We start from the raw sequence: 22,944 nt of genomic DNA, 5'->3' as shown, positions 1-22,944 counted from the left end.
AGGGACAGCTAACGCAGAACCTAGACCCCATCACACACACATACACATATATATACATATATATATATATATAGTGTTTGCACCGGAAAGCCCTGCAGTTGCGTGACTGAATTTCACTTCATGACTTATCACAGATCAAACAATCCCTCAGTAAACAGCTCTGGGTATATAACGCACACGCTCTATATATCTCAACTCAAGCAGCCTGAAAGGCCCTCAATAGACTATATCAGTCACCGGCAGGGCAGGCTTGCTCTCTACACATGCAGGTGATCCAATTACATAATGTCAATGTAGTAGAGCTGAGTTTGTCATTAGGCACAGTGAGTTATCTGTGGTTTTGCACATGACTGCTGACATCTTATCTCAAAGTTATTATTAGTTGCATATGATGTAGCCCCTTATGACAAGTTCAGCACTGCTATACCTGTATTTACCCCACAACATTCCCCTATAGCTCTAGGACTTTGCATCTCCGCTTCCCAAACAGTAAACCTAAAACATGAATATATTGGTATTTTTTATTTTGACAACTCAGGGACAGTTGCCTGGAATGCAGATATCTGATCTGTAGGGGGCGATATACATGGGGGTGATACGGGAGAGGGTTCCGCCTGACTGCAACGACCGGACGAGGATCATCCGTTTATCAATACACTCGTTACATGTAGAATAGAGATTTACTACCGGATCTTCGAATACATTTTCGTGCAATTTTCACCGATTTAGAAGAAAAACACAATAGTTTTGAGTTACATGGGATTTTCTTCTCCAGACAGATCTAAAGTTAAATTCAGAATTTTGTAGGTTTCCTGTTTCCACAGAGCAGTGCATGGTGGGAGCTCAGATGACACAGTAACAGCTCAGCTATCACATGACTGACAACAGGATAGAGCTATTGTGTTGTCTGTTTCCAAGGGCAACCAGCAGAAAGCAGCTTTAAATGTAAATGGAGAATAAGTCATGAAATAACTGAAAATACCAAATTTGGTCCCTAAAGACTTGCAGCCCATTGAGGGTTGTAGTCCTCGCATGAAATTAATGGGGGATATAGAAACAGATGGATGAGCTCGGCCACTTCTCTGACCCCTCCATAGTTCTTGGGATTGGTGGAGGTCCTACAGGCCACACCCCCCATATGTAATGATGTTAAGCCCCTTTAAGACAAGCTCCGGTGTGTGATTATATAGACAGGCAGGACTGGGAGTGCCCCGTGTGACAAGCGTTACAGCCTGGGAAGTGTTTGCTCCCACAATGCGGCCCGTGTTGACACTAGACGACTCCTGACAATGGAAGCTTTCATTCCCCACACAGACATTGTGCAGAAATCCCTGATCACCTGTGACTGCAGCACTGACCCTGCCTGAAACTGCAGCTCTGCCCGCCTGGCGAACCTGGCACACAAGCCTGGCAGGGGTGACGCCTTTCTATGCTGTGACTCGTCAGGGCTGAGCTACAAGAAAATAGTTTTTATAGGAGTAGCAACCAAAATACACATAATGTACATCACCGATGCAGCGGCGGCAATATCACAGGTGCAGGAGCGGCAATATCGCAGGTGCAGGAGCGGCAATATCGCAGGTGCAGGGGCGGCAATATCACAGGTGCAGGGGCGGCAATATCACAGGTGCAGGGGTGGCAATATCACAGGTGCAGGGGCGGCAATATCGCAGGTGCAGGAGCGGCAATATCGCAGGTGCAGGAGCGGCAATATCGCAGGTGCAGGAGCGGCAATATCACAGGTGCAGGGGCGGCAACATCACAGGTGCAGGGGTGGCAATATCACAGGTGCAGGGGTGGCAATATCACAGGTGCAGGAGCGGCAATATCACAGGTGCAGGGGCGGCAATATCGCAGGTGCAGGGGCGGCAATATCGCAGGTGCAGGGGCGGCAATATCGCAGGTGCAGGGGCGGCAATATCGCAGGTGCAGGGGCGGCAATATCGCAGGTGCAGGGGCGGCAATATCGCAGGTGCAGGGGCGGCAATATCGCAGGTGCAGGGGCGGCAATATCGCAGGTGCAGGGGCGGCAATATCGCAGGTGCAGGGGCGGCAATATCGCAGGTGCAGGGGCGGCAATATCGCAGGTGCAGGGGCGGCAATATCGCAGGTGCAGCAATATCGCAGGTGCAGGGGCGGCAATATCACAGGTGCAGGGGTGGCAATATCGCAGGTGCAGGGGCGGAAATATCGCAGGTGCAGGGGCGGAAATATCACAGGTGCAGGGGCGGCAATATCACAGGTGCAGGGGCGAAAATATCACAGGTGCAGGGGCGGTAATATCGCAGGTGCAGGGGCGGTAATATCGCAGGTGCAGGGGCGGCAATATCACAGGTGCAGGGGCCCGCCAACACCCTAAAGGCCGGGTTCCCACCGAACGGATAAGCTGCGTAAAAGCCACGCAGCGTATCTGACCTGGAACCCGCAGTACATTCAGTCCGAAAACCGCACCACGCCGTGGTGTGTTTTTTCAGACGGAATTTCCGCTGCGGAAAAATGCTTAGGCCCTGTTCAGACGTGGCGATTGCAACGCTATCCTAGCAGGCCGGACTGCAGGAAGAAGGAGGCCGTTCTGGGTAAGTAGGATTTTTTTTCCCGCAGTTGCGATTTTTGTGGCGTAATCGCTGTGAATACGTCGTAACACTCGGCTTTCTGTTGCGGGTTTTGCATCCCCATTGAATTCAATGGGGAAAACACGCAACAGAAAATAAACAAAAACGCAGCATAAATTGACATGAATTAAATTCCGCACCGCAGGTCTATTTAAGAACATTTTCGATGCGTTTTTTTCCGCAGCGTGGGCCGGAGATTTTCAAACTTTCATTCACTTTGCTGCGGAATTTCCACACAGAATTCCGTTGTGACGTCTCCGCAGTGTTTACGCTACGTGGTCACCCGGCCTAAAGGGGTCATTCAGTATAAATAAACCTTAATCATTCCACTAAGAAAGGTTCAGAAAATTTCTACTAGACTTTGTGTTTGCATGCTCCACCATTTTCAAGATCTCTGCTTGCTGTCAGAGAATGGGAATTTCTTGTTTACACCTGCAGGCTGAAAACCTGTACAGACCTAATACTCCTCACAGCTGAGGGTTTGCTACAATTGTATCCAGTCTATGCAATGCTCTGTGAGCTAGACACAAATCTCTTTCCAGTCCTGATAGTTTGTTACAATGTATCAGAGAAGGTAATGTATCAGTCAAGTCCAGGCGGTTTATCTCACAGAGGATTGCCTCTGGGTGTAAAAAAGAAAATAAATAAATCACATTCACTGATCGCAAGCAGAGATCTTGAAAACGGTGAGGAATTATTTGTCACAATTTCCTAGAATTCTGTTTGCTGTCAGTGAGTGTGAACTTTGGGTTCAGAAAACCTGGACTTCTAACAGCTGACGGTTTGCTACAATTGTATCCAGTCCAGACAATTCTCTATGAAATAAACAGTCTGGACTCTTCTATATCTTCTCCAAGGAAAGCTGTGTGTCCACCCAATGGGCTGCCAACACAGCTCCCACAGATGTAGTCACCCAGCTTTCCTAGAGCACTGAACGGCAAATCTGCCTTGTTGTGCAGCAATATTTGAAGTGATACGGCATATCTAGGCAGGTTTGATGTCCAGAAATTTAGGAACAACCCTTTAAGGGATCAATAATGGCGGCCACATTGGTTGTCTCCCTCACCCAGCTTTCCCAGGAACAGATATAACTAAGAAGATGTTTTTATCCATCACCCGCAGCCAATCCACCTGGGATGGAGAAGTCTGGTGGTGGTGGGCGGTGGTCGGCCTCCGATATTACGGTAACATTAGTAACATGAACTTCCCACAAATGTGTTTCCATTTCATGGACGGAGTATTAGGAGCCAACGGGGAATATCACGCCGTAACATTTTATGTCCCACACATTGCACAGTACATGGCAGCGCCATACCAGAGGAACCGGCATTTGGAGATGGCAGTAAAGTTTATGGCAAACTAAGTCTCATAAAGTAGGAAAAATGTACACAGACGACAATGCCTTAAGTGCCCGCCGATGCCCGCACCACTCCGCAGACCACACAGTGTTATTATGGTTCCAATAAATGGCTCATATGAGACTAAAGAGCGATCGCCCAGAGCTGCCAACCATTGAGAGGGTGGACAGGTGTTTATGATGGCAAACCATAGAGAGAGCGAGGCTGGAGCAATATCAACTTTCATAATACATAAAAACCTGGGTGATGCCCGCCATGAACCATTACTTACCTTCATTCAGTCCCACTGCCCCCTCTCTGAACAATTCTCCATGAAAGCAAAATTATAAAAACCAGAGAGACTGCCCTTAAAAATCCCACTCCACACATTCCTTTATTGTGGGGAAATCAATATACAAAGAAATGGGCATGTGCCAAATAAGTGCCCTTCATAAGCTGAAGAGTCGAATGCCACCTCTACTGTAATAAGGCAATTGTACAAAAACACAAAAGAGCTTTTATATATGAAGAACAACTCCCAGAAATTCTCCTGCTGGTTTTAATCCATATTATTATTGTCTATAGGGGGCAGTATTAGGGTATGTTCACACGCCCTATTTACGGACGTAATTCAGGCGTTTTACGCCTCGAATTACGCCTGAAAAAACGGCTCCAATAAGTTTGCAAACATCTGCCCATTTTACGATGTCCTGTGCAGACGAGGTGTATTTTTACGCGTCGCTGTCAAAGGACGGCGCGTAAAAAGACGCCCGCGTCCAAGAAGTGCATGTCACTTCTTGGGACATAATTGGAGCCGTTTTTCATTGACTCCATTGAAAACCAGCTCCAATTACGTCCGTAATGGACGCCGCGAAAGTCGCGTGCACTTGCAAAAATGTCTGCAATTCAGGAGCTGTTTTCGCCTGAAAACAGCTCCGTAATTACAGACGTATTTGGCGTTGCCGTGTGAACATACCCTAATAGTGGTTATATTCTTGTATATAGGAGCAGTATTATAGTAGTTATATTCTTGTATATAGGGGGCAGTATTATAGTAGTTATATTCTTGTATATAGGGGCAGTATTATAGTAGTTATATTCTTGTATATAGGGGGCAGTATTATAGTAGTTATATTCTTGTATATAGGGGCAGTATTATAGTAGTTATATTCTTGTATATAGGGGGCAGTATTATAGTAGTTATATTCTTGTATATAGGGGCAGTATTATAGTAGTTATATTCTTGTATATAGGGACAGTATTATAGTAGTTATATTCTTGTATATAGGGGCAGTATTATAGTAGTTATATTCTTGTATATAGGGGGCAGTATTATAGTAGTTATATTCTTGTATATAGGGGGCAGTATTATAGTAGTTATATTCTTGTATATAGGGGGCAGTATTATAGTAGTTATATTCTTGTATATAGGGGGCAGTATTATAGTAGTTATATTCTTGTATATAGGAGCAGTATTATAGTAGTTATATTCTTGTATATAGGGGCAGTATTATAGTAGTTATATTCTTGTATATAGGGGCAGTATTATAGTAGTTATATTCTTGTATATAGGGCCAGTATTATAGTAGTTATATTCTTGTATATAGGGGGCAGTATTATATTAGTTATATTCTTGTATATAGGAGCAGTGTTATAGTAGTTATATTCTTGTATATAGGAGCAGTATTATAGTAGTTATATTCTTGTATATAGGGAGCAGTATTATAGTAGTTATATTCTTGTATATATGGAGCAGTATTATAGTAGTTATATTCTTGTATATAGGGGGCAGTATTATAGTAGTTATATTCTTGTATATAGGGAGCAGTATTAGGGCGGGTTCACACATAGCGGAATTTCACTTAAATTCCGCTGCGGACACTCCGCAGCGTTAATCCGCAGCGGAGCCGTTTCTCCATTGACTTTCACTTTAATTTAGCAGTGTTCGTTTACACGATGCGTACAATTCCGCTGCGGAGCATAGGCTGCGGAGCGGAATTTGGTGTCCGCAGCATGCTCTGTCTGTTGCGGAGCAGTGGCGGACTCATGGCGGAATTTCTCCATTGACTTCAATGGAGAGTCAAAATTCCGCAATGAAGTCCGCAGATCTTATGTGTGCTGCGGAGCGTATTGTTTTTACTACCATGACATTTCTTCATTCTGGCTGGACCTATGTATTTCTAGGTCTACAGCCAGACTGAGGAAGTCAATGGGGCTCCCGTAATGACGGGAGCGTTGCTAGGAGACGTCTGTAAATAGTCACTGTCCAGGGTGCTGAAAGAGTTAAGCGATCGGCAGTAACTGTTTCTGCACCCGGGACAGTGACTACCGATCTCAATATACATGTATCTGTAAAAAAACATATAAGTTCATACTTACCGAGAACTCCCTGCGTCTGTCTCCAGTCCGGCCTCCCAGGATGACGTTTCAGTGTAAGTGACGGCTGCAGCCAATCACAGGCCAAGCACAGGCTGCAGGGGTCACATGGACTGGAGCGTCATCCAGGGAGGTCGGGCCGGATGCCGAAAGAGGGACGCGTCACCAAGACAACGGGCGGTAAGTATGAATTTCTTTGACTTTCACTAGGGAAAGTGCTGTCCCTTCTCTCTATCCTGCACTGAATAGGGAGAAGAGAAGCACTTTTCCTGCAGTCCGCAGCGGCCAGTCCGCATCAATTTTCTGCACATTTTGTGCAGATCCGCTGCAGAATCTGCAACGCAGATTCTGTGCGGCATTGATGCGGACAGTTGCGGAGGAATTCCGCCATGTGTGGTCATGCCCTTATAGTAGTTATATTCTTGTATATAGGGACAGTATTATAGTAGTTATATTCTTGTATATAGGGACAGTATTATAGTAGTTATATTCTTGTATATAGGGACAGTATTATAGTAGTTATATTCTTGTATATAGGAGCAGTATTATAGTAGTTATATTCTTGTATATAGGGACAGTATTATAGTAGTTATATTCTTGTATATAGGGGGCAGTATTATAGTAGTTATATTCTTGTATATAGGAGCAGTATTATAGTAGTTATATTCTTGTATATAGGGACAGTATTATAGTAGTTATATTCTTGTATATAGGAGCAGTATTATAGTAGTTATATTCTTGTATATAGGGACAGTATTATAGTAGTTATATTCTTGTATATAGGGGGCAGTATTATAGTAGTTATATTCTTGTATATAGGAGCAGTATTATAGTAGTTATATTCTTGTATATAAGAGCAGTATTATAGTAGTTATATTCTTGTATATAGGAGCAGTATTATAGTAGTTATATTCTTGTATATAGGGAGCAGTATTATAGTAGTTATATTCTTGTATATAGGGAGCAGTATTATAGTAGTTATATTCTTGTATATAGGGGCAGTATTATAGTAGTTATATTCTTGTATATAGGGGGCAGTATTATAGTAGTTATATTCTTGTATATAGGGAGCAGTATTATAGTAGTTATATTCTTATATATAGGGGGCAGTATTATAGTAGTTATATTCTTGTATATAGGAGCAGTATTATAGTAGTTATATTCTTGTATATATGGGCAGTATTATAGTTGTTATATTCTTGTATATAGGAGCAGTATTATAGTAGTTATATTCTTGTATATAGGAGCAGTATTATAGTAGTTATATTCTTGTATATAGGGAGCAGTATTATAGTAGTTATATTCTTGTATATAGGGAACAGTATTATAGTAGTTATATTCTTGTATATAGGGGCAGTATTATAGTAGTTATATTCTTGTATATAGGGGGCAGTATTATAGTAGTTATATTCTTGTATATAGGGAGCAGTATTATAGTAGTTATATTCTTATATATAGGGGGCAGTATTATAGTAGTTATATTCTTGTATATAGGAGCAGTATTATAGTAGTTATATTCTTGTATATATGGGCAGTATTATAGTTGTTATATTCTTGTATATAGGAGCAGTATTATAGTAGTTATATTCTTGTATATAGGGGCAGTATTATAGTAGTTATATTCTTGTATATAGGAGCAGTATTATAGTAGTTATATTCTTGTATATAGGGGCAGTATTATAGTAGTTATATTCTTGTATATAGGAGCAGTATTATAGTAGTTATATTCTTGAATATAGGGGGCAGTATTATAGTAGTTATATTCTTGTATATAGGGGGCAGTATTATAGTAGTTATATAATTGTATATATAGGGGCAGTATTATAGTAGTTATATTCTTGCATATAGGGGCAGTATAATAGTAGTTATATTCTTGCATATAGGGGCAGTATTATAGTAGTTATATTCTTGTATATAGGGGCAGTATTATACTAATTATATTCTTGTATATAGGGGCAGTATTATAGTAGTTATATTCTTGTACATAGGGGGCAGTATTATAGTAGTTATATTCTTGTATATAGGGGGCAGTATTATAGTAGTTATATTCTTGTATATAGGGGGCAGTATTATAGTAGTTATATTCTTGTATATAGCGGGCAGTATTATAGTAGTTATATTCTTCTATATAGGAGCAGTATTATAGTAGTTATATTCTTGTATATAGGGGCAGTATTATAGTAGTTATATTCTTGTATATAGGAGGCAGTATTATAGTAGTTACATTCTTGTATATAGGAGCAGTATTATAGTAGTTATATTCTTGTATATAGGGGCAGTATTATAGTAGTTATATTCTTGTATGTAGGGGTAGTATTATAGTAGTTATATTCTTGTATATAGAGAGCAGTATTATAGTAGTTATATTCTTGTATATAGGGGCAGTATTATAGTAGTTATGTTCTTGTATATAGGGGCGGTATTATAGTAGTTATATTCTTGTATATATAGGGGCAGTATTATAGTAGTTATATTCTTGTACATAGGAGCAGTTATAGTAGTTATATTCTTGTATATAGGGGGCAGTATTATAGTAGTTATATTCTTGTATATAGGAGCAGTATTATAGTAGTTATATTCCTGTATATAGGGGGCAGTATTGTAGTAGTTATATTCTTGTATATAGGAGCAGTATTATAGTAGTTATATTCTTGTATATAGGGGGCAGTATTATAGTTATATTCTTGTATATAGGGTGCAGTATTATAGTAGTTATATTCTTGTATATAGGGGGCAGTATTATAGTAGTTATATTCTTGTATATAGGGGGCAGTATTATAGTAGTTATATTCTTGTATATAGGAGCAGTATTATAGTAGTTATATTCTTGTATATAGGGGGCAGTATTATAGTAGTTATATTCTTGTATATAGGCGCAGTATTATAGTAGTTATATTCTTGTATATAGGAGCAGTATTATAATAGTTATATTCTTGAATATAGGAGCAGTATTATAGTAGTTATATTCTTGTATATAGGGGCAGTATTATAGTAGTTATATTCTTGTATATAGGAGCAGTATTATAATAGTTATATTCTTGTATATAGGGGGCAGTATTATAGTAGTTATATTCTTGTATATAGGGGGCAGTATTGTGGTAGTTATATTCTTGTATATAGGGGGCAGTATTATAGTAGTTATATTCTTGTATATAGGGGGCAGTATTATAGTAGTTATATTCTTGTATATAGGAGCAGTACTATAGTAGTTATATTCTTGTATATAGGGGCAGTATTATAGTAGTTATATTCTTGTATGTAGGGGGCAGTATTATAGTAGTTATATTCTTGTATATAGGCGCAGTATTATAGTAGTTATATTCTTGTATATAGGAGCAGTATTATAATAGTTATATTCTTGAATATAGGAGCAGTATTATAGTAGTTATATTCTTGTATATAGGGGCAGTATTATAGTAGTTATATTCTTGTATATAGGAGCAGTATTATAATAGTTATATTCTTGTATATAGGGGGCAGTATTATAGTAGTTATATTCTTGTATATAGGGGGCAGTATTATAGTAGTTATATTCTTGTATATAGGAGCAGTACTATAGTAGTTATATTCTTGTATATAGGGAGCAGTATTATAGTAGTTATATTCTTGTATATAGGGGCAGTATTATAGTAGTTATATTCTTGTATGTAGGGGGCAGTATTATAGTAGTTATATTCTTGTATATAGGAGCAGTATTATAGTAGTTATATTCTTGTATATAGGGGGCAGTATTTTTGTAGTTATAATACTGCCCCCTATGTTCAAGAATATATCTTTACATTTTATATAACACCTTAGATTTTACATCAATGTTATTTAGTAAAATCAGTCATGACAAGACGTCCTCATTATGTGACTTTAAACCTTTAAACGATCACTAATTACAGAAGTTGGAGTAGCTGGAGAGGAGACCGTTGGGATGGATAGACTCAGATAAACAAGGATTTTCCACTTCTCTGTGACACCTAAACAAATGATCATTTATAATTTTCCATTGTCATTTGTGAGGACACAATGAGCCGTCTCTATATGTGACACTTATCCCAGCTGCATGTGATGACACCATGGACACTGACAGGTACACAGCTCCCTGCTGACAGTCTCATTGTCCGGGGTCCTCTATATGAGGTCATTGTTTTACACATCTGTAATCCTATTCTTATGTCTACACTGCCCGGATGTTAGTACTGCAAAGTAAAATTGCATATTTGCGCCAATTTATTTGATTAAATAAAAGAATTACCTAACGTATATAATCGCGTAAAAATAATTGGCGCAATCTACTACTAAATAATCAGACATTGAGCTATACTTGACGACTTAAAGCTGATTTCCAATGATCAAGCATTTATTTTACATGATCTTTACTACAGTCACCTTCAGAGCTGCACTCACAATTCTGCTGGTTTATAATTAAGGGCATGCCCACACGTGGCGGATTTCCTCCGCAACTGTCCGCATCAATGCCGCACAGAATCTGCGTTGCAGATTCTGCGGCGGATCTGCCCAAAATGTGCAGTAAATTGATGCGGACTAGCTGCTGCGGACTGCGGGAAAAGTGCTTCCCTTCTCTCTATCAGTGCAGGATAGAGAGAAGGGACAGCACTTTCCCTAGTGAAAGTAAACGAATTTCATACTTACCGGCCGTTGTCTTGGTGACGCGTCCCTCTTTCGGCATCCAGCCCGACCTCCCTGGATGACGCGGCAGTCCATGTGACCGCTGCAGCCTGTGATTGGCTGCAGCCGTCACTTAGACTGAAACGTCATCCTGGGAAGCCGGACTGGAGACAGAAGCAGGGAGTTCTCGGTAAGTATGAACTTCTATTTTTTTACAGGTTGCTGTATATTGGGATCGGTAGTCACTGTCCCGGGTGCAGAAACAGTTACTGCCGATCGCGTAACTCTTTCAGCACCCTGGACAGTGACTATTTACTGACGTCGCCTAGCAACGCTCCCGTCATTACGGGAGCCCCATTGACTTTCCTCAGTCTGGCTGTAGACCTAGAAATACATAGGTCCAGCCAGAATGAAGAAACGTCATGTCAAAAAAGCAAGACGCATCCGCAGCACACATGACATGTGCATGACAGCTGCGGACTTCATTGCGGAAATTAGAATCTCCATTGAAGTCAATGGAGAAATTCCGCCGTGAGTCCGCAACCAGTCCGCCACTGCTCCGCAACAGACAGAGCATGCTGCGGACACCAAATTCCGCTCCGCAGCCTATGCTCCGCAGCGGAATTTTACGCATCGTCTAAACGAACACTTCTAAATAGAAGTGGAAGTCAATGCAGAAACGGCTCCGCTGCGGATTAACTCTGCGGAGTGTCCGCTGCGGAATTCAAGAGGAAATCCGCCACATCTGTGGTGCATTGTGGGAACTGAGATGACAGTTACACGCTTACAACGCTGTCCTGTTAGCTCTCGTGACCCCCATACTCCATGTAGACATAGTAGTATTGTGAATGCAGCTCTGGAGGGGACTGAAGTATAAGGTATGATTTTAGAACAGCTGAAAAGCCGCAGGCTGCATACTAGTGCCACGTACAGAGCTCACACACAGTAGATAAGCGTTTCTACATTTTTGCTTATCCTCCACCATGGCTGAGCCGTGACCTCCATTACTCTAGAATTTTTGGAATGTGTTACTAAAGTTACATCCGTGTCTAATAGACAACATATAAAATCCTGCACATTCCACGTTATTCACAATGCTAACTGATGGGAATGGAAAAAAAATGGCGGAAAAATCGTGTGTTCAAATTGCGACCATGGTTTTCCTGTGGAGCAAAACATTTCCTGCATCTTTAAAAAACATTGCAGCCATATTTGCGGTAAAACCCTTAGTAAAAAGCCCTTATGTCCACATGCCACACTTGTTACATTTTTTGGGGGGGGGGGTTTGCGCTGTTTTGGACAGCACCACCACGAAGTGTTAACACATAGGTTAGTTCATCCTGATACATGAATAGAATGCCAGGACTATAGTGAAGACTGACACTTAGGCTGATTTGTGTCCTAAGCAGGGCTCAAGAGTCACTTAATGGGCGAGTCAATGAATCTGTCATCGTGAGACGCACAGAAGCTACAGAATGTTGTAGCCCGAACCTTACACATACAGTGAGGATGTCATTCTTTGCAGATTTATTTGTCTTTCAGGGGCTGGAAAAATCTCGGGGCGACAGCCCTCATGAGCATTTTAATGGCGACCACCGGGATAGAATATTGAAAGATTTCACACAAGAGGATGATGGCGGCTTCTACAAAGAAACACATCATACCAAATAATCAATTATAATAGAAAATAATCAAAATAAATAGGAAAAAAAAATAATAATAATAAATACAAAAAAAATCAATAATGCAAAGTAATAAAATAAAAATAAACGAAAAAATAATACATTCAAAATAAAAATAAATAATATAAAATAAGGAATAAATTAAAAAAATAATTAAAAAATAAATAAATAATAAAAATTATATAAATGAATTTCGGAAATATTTGATCCCTACGGTGAGGACCGTTATTATTCAGCACACACCCTGACACCTGCCATGCAGCCGCTGACAGACATAGTCCGTTTTAATAGTCCCTCGTGTCCAATTTTTTGCCACTGTAAATCTTTAACGCAGAATGTTTATTTTACCAAAATTCCGATCCTACTACACCTGGAATAACAGAATTAGTGGGAATAGGATCCTATAACGGTTTTACTGCTCTTGGCACCTTAAGGAACCGGGGTGGGGGTGGGAGGGTTACATTTTTTGAGAATTTTAAGTCACATGTGTGTTCCAGATTTTGGAAAGACGGCACAGCAAAGAATGCTGGGAGTTGTAGTAGCAACATTGGAAAGGAAACATTGTGGTATTAATTGTTACGTAGTAAAGCTCTAAATTCATTGACTCAAGTCGCTCGAATTCCGGAAATGATCTGAACCGAATCTTAGATCCCAAACTTCTGTATATTCAGGATGGATGAACTCCTAGAATGACCTCAATAAATAGCCTTAAAGGGATTGTCCATTTATGTAAGTAGAGTGAAAAGTTCTGCAACTTTCTAATAACCTTTGTATTTACATTTCCCTCCTCTGCTTGCTGTCAGCAAATAGAATCATTCTTGTTTCTATCCAGAGGCTGAAATCCCATCCTTCTTACAGATGTGGCTTTGTTAACATGTATCAGTCTAGACAATCCTATGTAAGCTAAACACATCAGCAGTACAAATCTCTCTCCTGTCCTGATAGTTTGTTACAATGTATCAGTGCAGGTAAAATTTATCAGCCTGGAATCTAGACTGCTTAGCTCACAGAGGATTAGATGTTATCACTTGGGGGAGGGGTGGACATGTAGTACCATCCTCCAGAAGAAGCGCCAATACACCTCAGTTAATAAAGGTGGGGGTCCCATCTTACCCAAAAAGGTCAAAAATTTCACCTTAAAAAAAAAAACAGTCCCAGTTAATATAAGTCCTTGAATTTGTGTCTGGTAAAGATGGCTGACAACCTACATAGACGTCATTACCGCTCCCACAAGAGTTGTCACCCAGCTTTGCCAATGGCAAACCTGCCCAGATACTTCAAGGGGAATGAATCACTTCATAACCAGTCAGGGGACTGGGAAAGTTGGGTGACAAGTAGTGCGAATCTTACTGGTAGTGATCCGGCTGTCTCAGAAACGATTGTCTACCGATTTCTGGGGATGAGTCAAGGATTTATAAGGGGACGTTCTCGATAAGAAAACCCTCCTCCGCATACATGAAATTGCTGCTGTAATAAAATGTGAAATTCATCATGTAATTTTAATAATTATGAAAAATAGAAGGAAATATCCAGGCGTCGGCTCAGCTCTGCTCAACGTGTTCATGCAAATGTTAATCAAATGGAGGCAACGCGGGCAGGAATTGGGAGCGGTGTCTGCGTGACGTCCGGGTGACGGCGAGTTCAGGCGACTCAGGACGCTCGTCTGCGGTCGTTTTTATATAAAATATTCAGACTCTGCAGTCACTGCTAAAGCTGCAAAGAATTTTTTTATTTTTGCTAATCTTTATCCCTCTGCTTAAATTCCCCACAATCCGGGATTTGCACAGCGCGCCTCGCTTGACCCTCATTTTGTTCCGTCTATCTGTCATGGCGCCTGCACAATTCCGCAGATTAGCGGCTGAGCTCTTCTCAGACGCAGGATACGCTCATTAAAGCGGCGTTGAATACCTTCGAGGAAGCGCCGTCTGACAGAACGGAGAATAAATCCGTCTAACGAGGCCAAGGGTCAGCCCTGCGAGACATTGGGGGTCTGTATCAACCGTGACATTGGTACGACGCCTTCACCTCTGCTAGCTGGGACATATAACAGATCTTGCCTGTTGTACGCAATCATTTTTTGGGGGCGAAAATATGTTCTGTAAACTTTGTCGCAAACTACCACGCCATGCCATATTTAGGGGAAGAGACGGCAGCCACTAAACCTTTCCACCCCTCCAGGATCAGTGCTGCACTATGAGGCGATTTCCTGGTAATCCGGCATTTCCAGATTACCAGGAATTATGGACCATTGGGTTCCGGAGTGACAAATCTGGATTCTTCATTGATCAAAGTTCTCATTCCATTCTCATATATTATAATGGTCACTGGATACATTGTTTCATGCCAGGGGTCACCCTGTAACCCCCCTCTATATGTTGTCATCTATGGGTGTAGCTATAGGGCTCAGGGGCTCTTCTGCCTGAGCGATCTGAAGACTCCTCTGTTACATAAGAAGGCACCAGTATTATAAATGGTAGGTGGGGCCCCAGGTACAGATTTTACAGCTGAGCCCCTTTAATCACCTAATGATGGTGGGTGAGGGGCAGAGGTCGCCCTCTATGATCCGCCGTGTCTCGCTGCAGCTGCTGCAGGTTTTATGTTGTTATTCTCGATGATATCACAGAATACACAACAGACGCCGGGCGCTCGCTAATCTCATACAATATTGATTCCTGCAGATAATTATCCATAGATTACAGTCACAGCCGCGCAGAAGATGTGACCGAGGGGAAGAGGAACCGGGAGACAACAGCTAAATATACAATCCATTATAAAACAGGCTATATACTGTGTGTGTGTCTGTACAGGAGTGGTCAGGAGCCCTGAGACGCTCGTGTAATGTGGGCCCTTTGGGGGCAGGTTCCCCGGTCCAGTTCAACACATCCACTTGGCTCCACCCACTGATCCGCCTCTTCTGTCTTTGCCACACCCTTTTTAGTGCCCCAAATCTAACCCTCAGTGCATTTTATTGACAGCTAATCTATCTCTCTCTCTCATAATAAACATCTATCTATCTCATATCTATCTATCTATCTATCTCATATCTATCTATCTATCTATCTATCTATCTATCTATCTATCTATCTATCTCATCTATCTATCTATCTATCTATCTATCTATCTATCTATCTCTCTCATAACTACATCTATCTATCTATCTATCTATCTCATATCTATCTATCTATCTCATATCTATCTATCTCATATCTATCTATCTATCTCATATCTATCTATCTATCTCATATCTATCTATCTATCTCATATCTATCTATCTCATATCTATCTATCTATCTCATATCTATCTCATATCTATCTATCTATCTATCTATCTATCTCATATCTATCTATCTATCTATCTATCTATCTATCTATCTATCTATCTATCTCATATCTATCTATCTATCTATCTATCTATCTCATATCTATCTATCTATCTATTTATCTATCTATCTATCTATCTATCTCATATCTATCTATCTATCTATCTATCTATCTATCTATCTATCTATCTATCTATCTATCTATCTATCTATCTATCTATCTATCTATCTATCTATCTATCTATCTATCTATCTATCTATCTATCTCTGTCTAGACTGCATATAACAGTAATAACCCCCTCAGCTGTGAGAAGCATTTGGTCTGTACAGGTTTTCAGCCTCTGGATGTAAACAAGATTGTTCCCATTCACTAAAAACAAGCAGAGATCTTGAAAATGAGGAACTGAAATACAAAACCTTATTGACGTAAAACTGAAAAACCGCGGATTGCCTAGTATTCCAGGTGCGGAGCAGGAGGCGTTTAAGGGCATGACCAGACGTGGCGGAATTGCTCTGGAATTCCACTGCGGCCAGTCCGCTGCGGAAATCCGCAGTGGACATTTTCTCCATTGCCTTCCACAGCTTTTTAGTAGGGTTCCTGCACACGTGGCGGAAAACTCCGCTGCGGAGCATAGGCTGTGGTGAGGAATTTGGTGTCCGCAGCATACAGTGGATGTTGCGGACCAGTGGTGGACTGGTTGCGGACTCATTGCGGAAGTTCTCCATTGACTTCAATGGAGAGTCAATATTCCACAATGAAGTCCGCAGCTGTCATGGACATGTTATGTGTGCTGCGGATCCGTCTTGCTTTTTTGCCATGACATTTCTTCATTCTGGCTGGACCTATGTATTTCTAGGTCTACAGCCAGACAGCAGGACTTTCTCTTCACCTGAATACGCAACGACTAATCCGCAGCAATTTACTTCACATTTTAGGCAAAGGCGAAAAGGAATCTGCAACGCAGATTATGTGCGGCATTGATGCGGACAGTGGTGGAAGAATTCCGCCACGTCTGGCCGTGCCCTAACGCTGATCTCCATTATTTTCCGCACACACTGAATGTGAACACGGTCACCACACGCGGCTCTAGACATGAACCTCACCCCCAGATATATAAATATAAGATAAATATATCACTCCGGGGACATTATATGGGGTCAGTATTATCAGTCCGACCCCCCCCACTAATGTAAATTCCCAGGTTACAGCGTTGCCAGTGACTTCACACAAATAAACACAAGGGGGGAGTTTATTTCTCCTCCATATCACAAGTGCCGGTGAGAATCGCAGATTTAAACAACTAAATTGAAGAGAAAATAAACCCCCGGCTGCCGCGCTCACAATTGATGCTTTTAATATGGAGCCTGAATTGTTTGGCTCCTACTGACTTTTGGCTGCGTGATTTATTTAAAGGTACAGTACTGTAAAATGTCACAATCCGCAGGTCAGCGAGGCCCCGGGCTGACGGACATATTTTGACAGTAAAGGGCTCGTGTTTGCCAACTTCTTAAGTATTAGACAGTAAGTAAAATGACCCCAAATGCCCCCCCCCCCCCATGACCGAAATCAAGATAGAAACGGAATGACACTATATAAAATCTCAATATATAATCACCACAACCCCAGGGAAGAAAGAAATATTCTGTCTGGTGCGATGTATGAGGATAGAAGAAAGAAGACATCCAGAGAGTAGCTGCAAAGCCGCGTGATATGAATATGCAAAATGATATACTACCAGCAATGTGATTATAGATAGATAGATAGATAGATAGATAGATAGATAGATAGATAGATAGATAGATAGATAGATAGATAGATAGATAGATAGATAGATAGATAGATATGAGATAGATAGATAGATAGATAGATAGATAGATAGATAGATAGATAGATAGATAGATAGATAGATAGATAGATAGATAGATAGATATTGGATAGATAGATAGATAGATAGATAGATAGATAGATAGATAGATAGATAGATAGATAGATAGATAGATAGATAGATAGATATGAGATAGATATGAGATAGATATGAGATAGATAGATAGATAGATAGATAGATAGATAGATAGATAGATAGATAGATAGATAGATAGATAGATAGATAGATAGATAGATAGATAGATATGAGATAGATAGATAGATAGATATGAGATAGATAGATAGATATGAGATAGATATGAGATAGATAGATAGATAGATAGATAGATAGATAGATAGATAGATAGATAGATAGATAGATAGATAGATAGATAGATAGATAGATAGATAGATAGATGTGAGAGAGATAGAGATAGATAGATAGATAGATAGATAGATAGATAGATAGATAGATAGATAGATAGATAGATAGATAGATAGATAGATAGATAGATAGATAGATAGATAGATGTGAGAGAGATAGATGTGAGAGAGATAGAGATAGATAGATAGATAGATAGATAGATAGATAGATAGATAGATAGATAGATAGATAGATAGATAGATAGATAGATAGATAGATAGATAGGGTAATTCCCATTTTATAAAGTGACAATGTATCACTGGGATATGCCATCACTTTTTAAGTGGTGGGTGTCTGACCTATGGGACCCCCACTGGTCCTGAGAATGAAGGGGCGCTGATTTAGCTCTGCGGCCTCTTCACTGCTTTTCCTCGCACAGCCGGGTGACCGGGATCTCCATTGTGCAATGATAAATCAGCGCTGCGGCCCATTATTCTTGGGATCATCGGGGTCCCAGAATTCAGACCCCACCGATCATAAAGTGATGGCATATTATAGTGAAAGATGGAAATGACCCTTTAGTGACACTTGTCAGGACCCGGGTGTTTTTCGTCAGCTCCACTACTACGACTCCACCACAATGCTCTGAGCTGTGGGTATATTCCTTCACCTCCAGGGTGTCATGCAATGGGGACAGGAGGGTCAGACGGGTCACGGGGTCACAGCCCAAACAAGCCGAGAACTTGTAGTAAATGTGAAGATGACTGTATAATACTCACTGAGCATCTCTACCAGCTAAATGAAGAAAAATCTGAGCTATGAGTAGAAGGAATGTAAATGTTGTATATAGAGAAGTCCCCCCGGCCACATGAAAGCCGAGCCTTGTGCTTATGTTGCTGGGGGCCACAGCAGCGCAGAGGATCTGTCACTATCAGGATGTTGAACCGAGACAAGAGAGATGGATTCTGCACTGTGGCTGTCAATCATTACAGTATCTGCTCTCCGATCCGTTATATACGGCCCCCTCCAGATCTGAGCATTGGTGACTGGGAATAAAGGGCATTTACCCCAATACCAAAAAACCCTAAATATAAGGAAACGTTGCTAAAGGCTTCCGTTTGTCATCGTTGTGACAGGGTTCTGGTGTTTTGACAGAATCCATAGCGTAGTCGACTGCACTATTGATTCCGTCAAAAACAACGGGACCCTGTCACAACGGTGACAAACGGAAACCATTAGAAAGATTTCCATCACCGTTTATATCAATGGTGAGGGAAACAGAAGCTAAGGTTTCAAACCGTTTGCCTTTCCGTTGAGGGGTTAACCCGACGGAAACCTCAGACGGAAGGGGAGCGTTAATGTGAACACAGCCTTAACCCATTGAAAAAACTACAGCCATCCTCCCCCCAGCCTGACATGTCTGATAACAGAGAACAATAGATTGTATTCACCTGTCCTACAGCCATCCTCCCCCCAGCCTGACATGTCTGATAACAGAGAACAATAGATTGTATTCACCTGTCCTACAGCCATCCTCCCCCCAGCCTGACATGTCTGATAACAGAGAACAATAGATTGTATTCACCTGTCCTACAGTCATCCTCCCCAGCCTGACATGTCTGATAACAGAGAACAATAGATTGTATTCACCGGTCCTACAGTCATCCTCCCCCCAGCCTGACATGTCTGATAACAGAGAACAATAGATTGTATTCACCTGTCCTACAGTCATCCTCCCCCAGCCTGACATGTCTGATAACAGATAGTTAATACCTTTCCTACAGCCAGCCTCTCTCTGGGCTACTATGGCTGATAACATTGAGCAATAGAGCATAAAGAAGAAACACATAAGCCAAATAAATGCAAAAAGAATAATAAGGTCAAGTAGAGGTCATTGACTGACCCGCAGGATTATTGGGGCGCTGCACTTGCTGCTTCCTGGTTGTTATACAAGGCTTTGTATTTATAGAAGAGTTATGTTTAGACATCATTAGATATTCCGGATACACCCACATTTCCACACCCCGAGCAGTTTCACCCTGTGATCTTGTTGTACTGATCTGTGTGACTCACCTGGAATACTATATGGGATGTCATTAGCGGGAAGCATTGCATCATGGGACTCCCGAGCACCAGTGACACACACAGGTATATACTGAATATATACGGGTACGTTCAGACGTGGCGGAGTTTTTCCGCTGCAAATGTTGGTGCAGATTTGGGGCAATTACGCAACGAATCTGCAGCAACATTTGCATATTTGACAGGTAATTCAGACGTTGCAGAAATCACAGCGGACTTGCCACAGATTTCAGTTTTGCATTGCAAAGGGTGAAATCCGCAGTGAAATTCCTCTGCTGCTCCGCAACAGTCAGTGCATGCTGGGAGGGAAAATTCCGCACCGCAGCCTATGATCCGCAGCCTATGGTCCGCAGCGGAATTGTCCACAACGTCTGAACTAACTTGCCTAAAAATGTATTGAAACAAATGTAAAAAACGGCCGCAGGAGAATTCCACTGCAATTCCGCCACGTGTGAAGGTGCGATGTGCAGAGAATACATGGAAGCTGCCATGCTGGGATATATCAAGATAAGTCACGTATGTCTTAGGCCTGGTTTACACGGCGTTTTGCGTGCGCAAAAGGCACATAACAGCTCCGTGTGGCCTCACCATATGATACGCGGCTGCGTGATTTTCGCGCAGCCGCCATCATTATGACACTCCGTTTGGATGTTTGTAGCACGTGGTGCTTTTCTGATTTCATTCATCCTTTTCACTGCTGTTGCGCGAATCACGCTGTTCGCACGGAAGTGCTTCCGTGCGGCATGCGTGGTTTTCACGCACCCATTGACTTCAATGGGTGCGTGAAGCGCAAACAGCGCACAAATATAGAACAGGTCGTGAGTTTTTTGCAACGGACTCACGTTGCACAAAAATCACGGACTGTCTGCACGGCCCCATAGACTATTATAGGTCCGTACGACGCGCGTGAAAATTACGCGCGTCGCACGGACGAATAACACGCTCGTGTAAACGAGGCCTAATAATGTGAAGAAAACAGTCAGCATGCTTGATATATAAATTCCTTAGTAAAACAGACCACTTCCCTATTAGGGTATGTTCACACGGCCTATTTACGGACGTAATTCGGGCGTTTTAACCCCCGAATTACATACAAAATTACGGCTTGAAAGTGTTGACAAACATCTGCCCATTGAAAGCAATGGGCTGACGTTTGTCTGTTCACACGAGGCGTATATTTACACGTCGCTGTCAAAAGACGGTGCGTAAATAGACGCCCGCGCCAAAGAAGTGTCATGTCACTTCTTCAGATGTAAATGGAGCCGTTTTCCATGGACTCCATGGAAAACCAGCTCCAGTTACGTCCGTAATGGACGCAGTGTTCAAGCGCCTGCACATGCCGTTACGGCTGAAATGACGGGGCTGTTTTCTCCTGGAAACAGCCCCGTAATTTCAGCCGTTACGGACGCTGCCGTGTGAACATACCCTTAGGGCACGGCCAGACATGGCAGAGTTGCTCTGGAATTCCGCTGTGGACATTTTCTCCATTGGTTTACACACCTTTTTAGGTATCTTCGTGTAGACGTTGCGGACCATAGGCTGCGGTGCGGAATTTGGTGTCCGCTGCATACACTGGCTGTTGCAGACTTTTGGCGGAATTTCTCTATTGACTTAAATGGAGTTGCAAAATTACGCAATGAAATTCGCAGATGTTATTTGTGTTGCGTTGCGGATTGCTTTCGCGAACAGGATATTTCTTCATTCTGGCTGGACCTATGTGTTTCGAGGTCTATAGCCAGACTGAGATGGAGTTTTAGGGCGGGTTCACACATAGCGGAATTTCACTTAAATTCCGCTGCGGACACTCCGCAGCGTTAATCCGCAGCGGAGCCGTTTCTCCATTGACTTTCACTTTAATTTAGCAGTGTTCGTTTACACGATGCGTACAATTCCGCTGCGGAGCATAGGCTGCGGAGCGGAATTTGGTGTCCGCAGCATGCTCTGTCTGTTGCGGAGCAGTGGCGGACTGGTTGCGGACTCATGGCGGAATTTCTCCATTGACTTCAATGGAGAGTCAAAATTCCGCAATGAAGTCCGCAGATCTTATGTGTGCTGCGGAGCGTATTGTTTTTACTACCATGACATTTCTTCATTCTGGCTGGACCTATGTATTTCTAGGTCTACAGCCAGACTGAGGAAGTCAATGGGGCTCCCGTAATGACGGGAGCGTTGCTAGGAGACGTCTGTAAATAGTCACTGTCCAGGGTGCTGAAAGAGTTACGCGATCGGCAGTAACTGTTTCTGCACCCGGGACAGTGACTACCGATCTCAATATACATGTATCTGTAAAAAACATATAAGTTCATACTTACCGAGAACTCCCTGCGTCTGTCTCCAGTCCGGCCTCCCAGGATGACGTTTCAGTGTAAGTGACGGCTGCAGCCAATCACAGGCCAAGCACAGGCTGCAGCGGTCACATGGACTGGAGCGTCATCCAGGGAGGTCGGGCCGGATGCCGAAAGAGGGACGCGTCACCAAGACAACGGGCGGTAAGTATGAATTTCTTTGACTTTCACTAGGGAAAGTGCTGTCCCTTCTCTCTATCCTGCACTGAATAGGGAGAAGAGAAGCACTTTTCCTGCAGTCCGCAGCGGCCAGTCCGCATCAATTTTCTGCACATTTTGTGCAGATCCGCTGCAGAATCTGCAACGCAGATTCTGTGCGGCATTGATGCGGACAGTTGCGGAGGA

At 42.0% G+C, this 22,944-nt stretch overlaps 1 protein-coding gene and 1 long non-coding RNA gene across 4 annotated transcripts in view; one reads left to right on the top strand and one right to left on the bottom strand.

The window, feature by feature from the left end:
* Positions 1-22,944, bottom strand: part of CLMN (calmin) — an 85,119-nt gene that overhangs the window by 33,417 nt on the left and 28,758 nt on the right. The window lies entirely within an intron of this gene.
* Positions 1-22,944, top strand: part of LOC142664891 (uncharacterized) — a 60,630-nt gene that overhangs the window by 36,705 nt on the left and 981 nt on the right. The window lies entirely within an intron of this gene.

The sequence above is a fragment of the Rhinoderma darwinii genome, chromosome 12 (assembly GCF_050947455.1).
Source record: "Rhinoderma darwinii isolate aRhiDar2 chromosome 12, aRhiDar2.hap1, whole genome shotgun sequence".
In the NCBI taxonomy this organism is placed as follows: Eukaryota; Metazoa; Chordata; class Amphibia; order Anura; family Rhinodermatidae; genus Rhinoderma; species Rhinoderma darwinii.
Note: the sequence above shows the minus strand (reverse complement) of the source record. Positions and strands in the feature narration are given on the sequence as shown.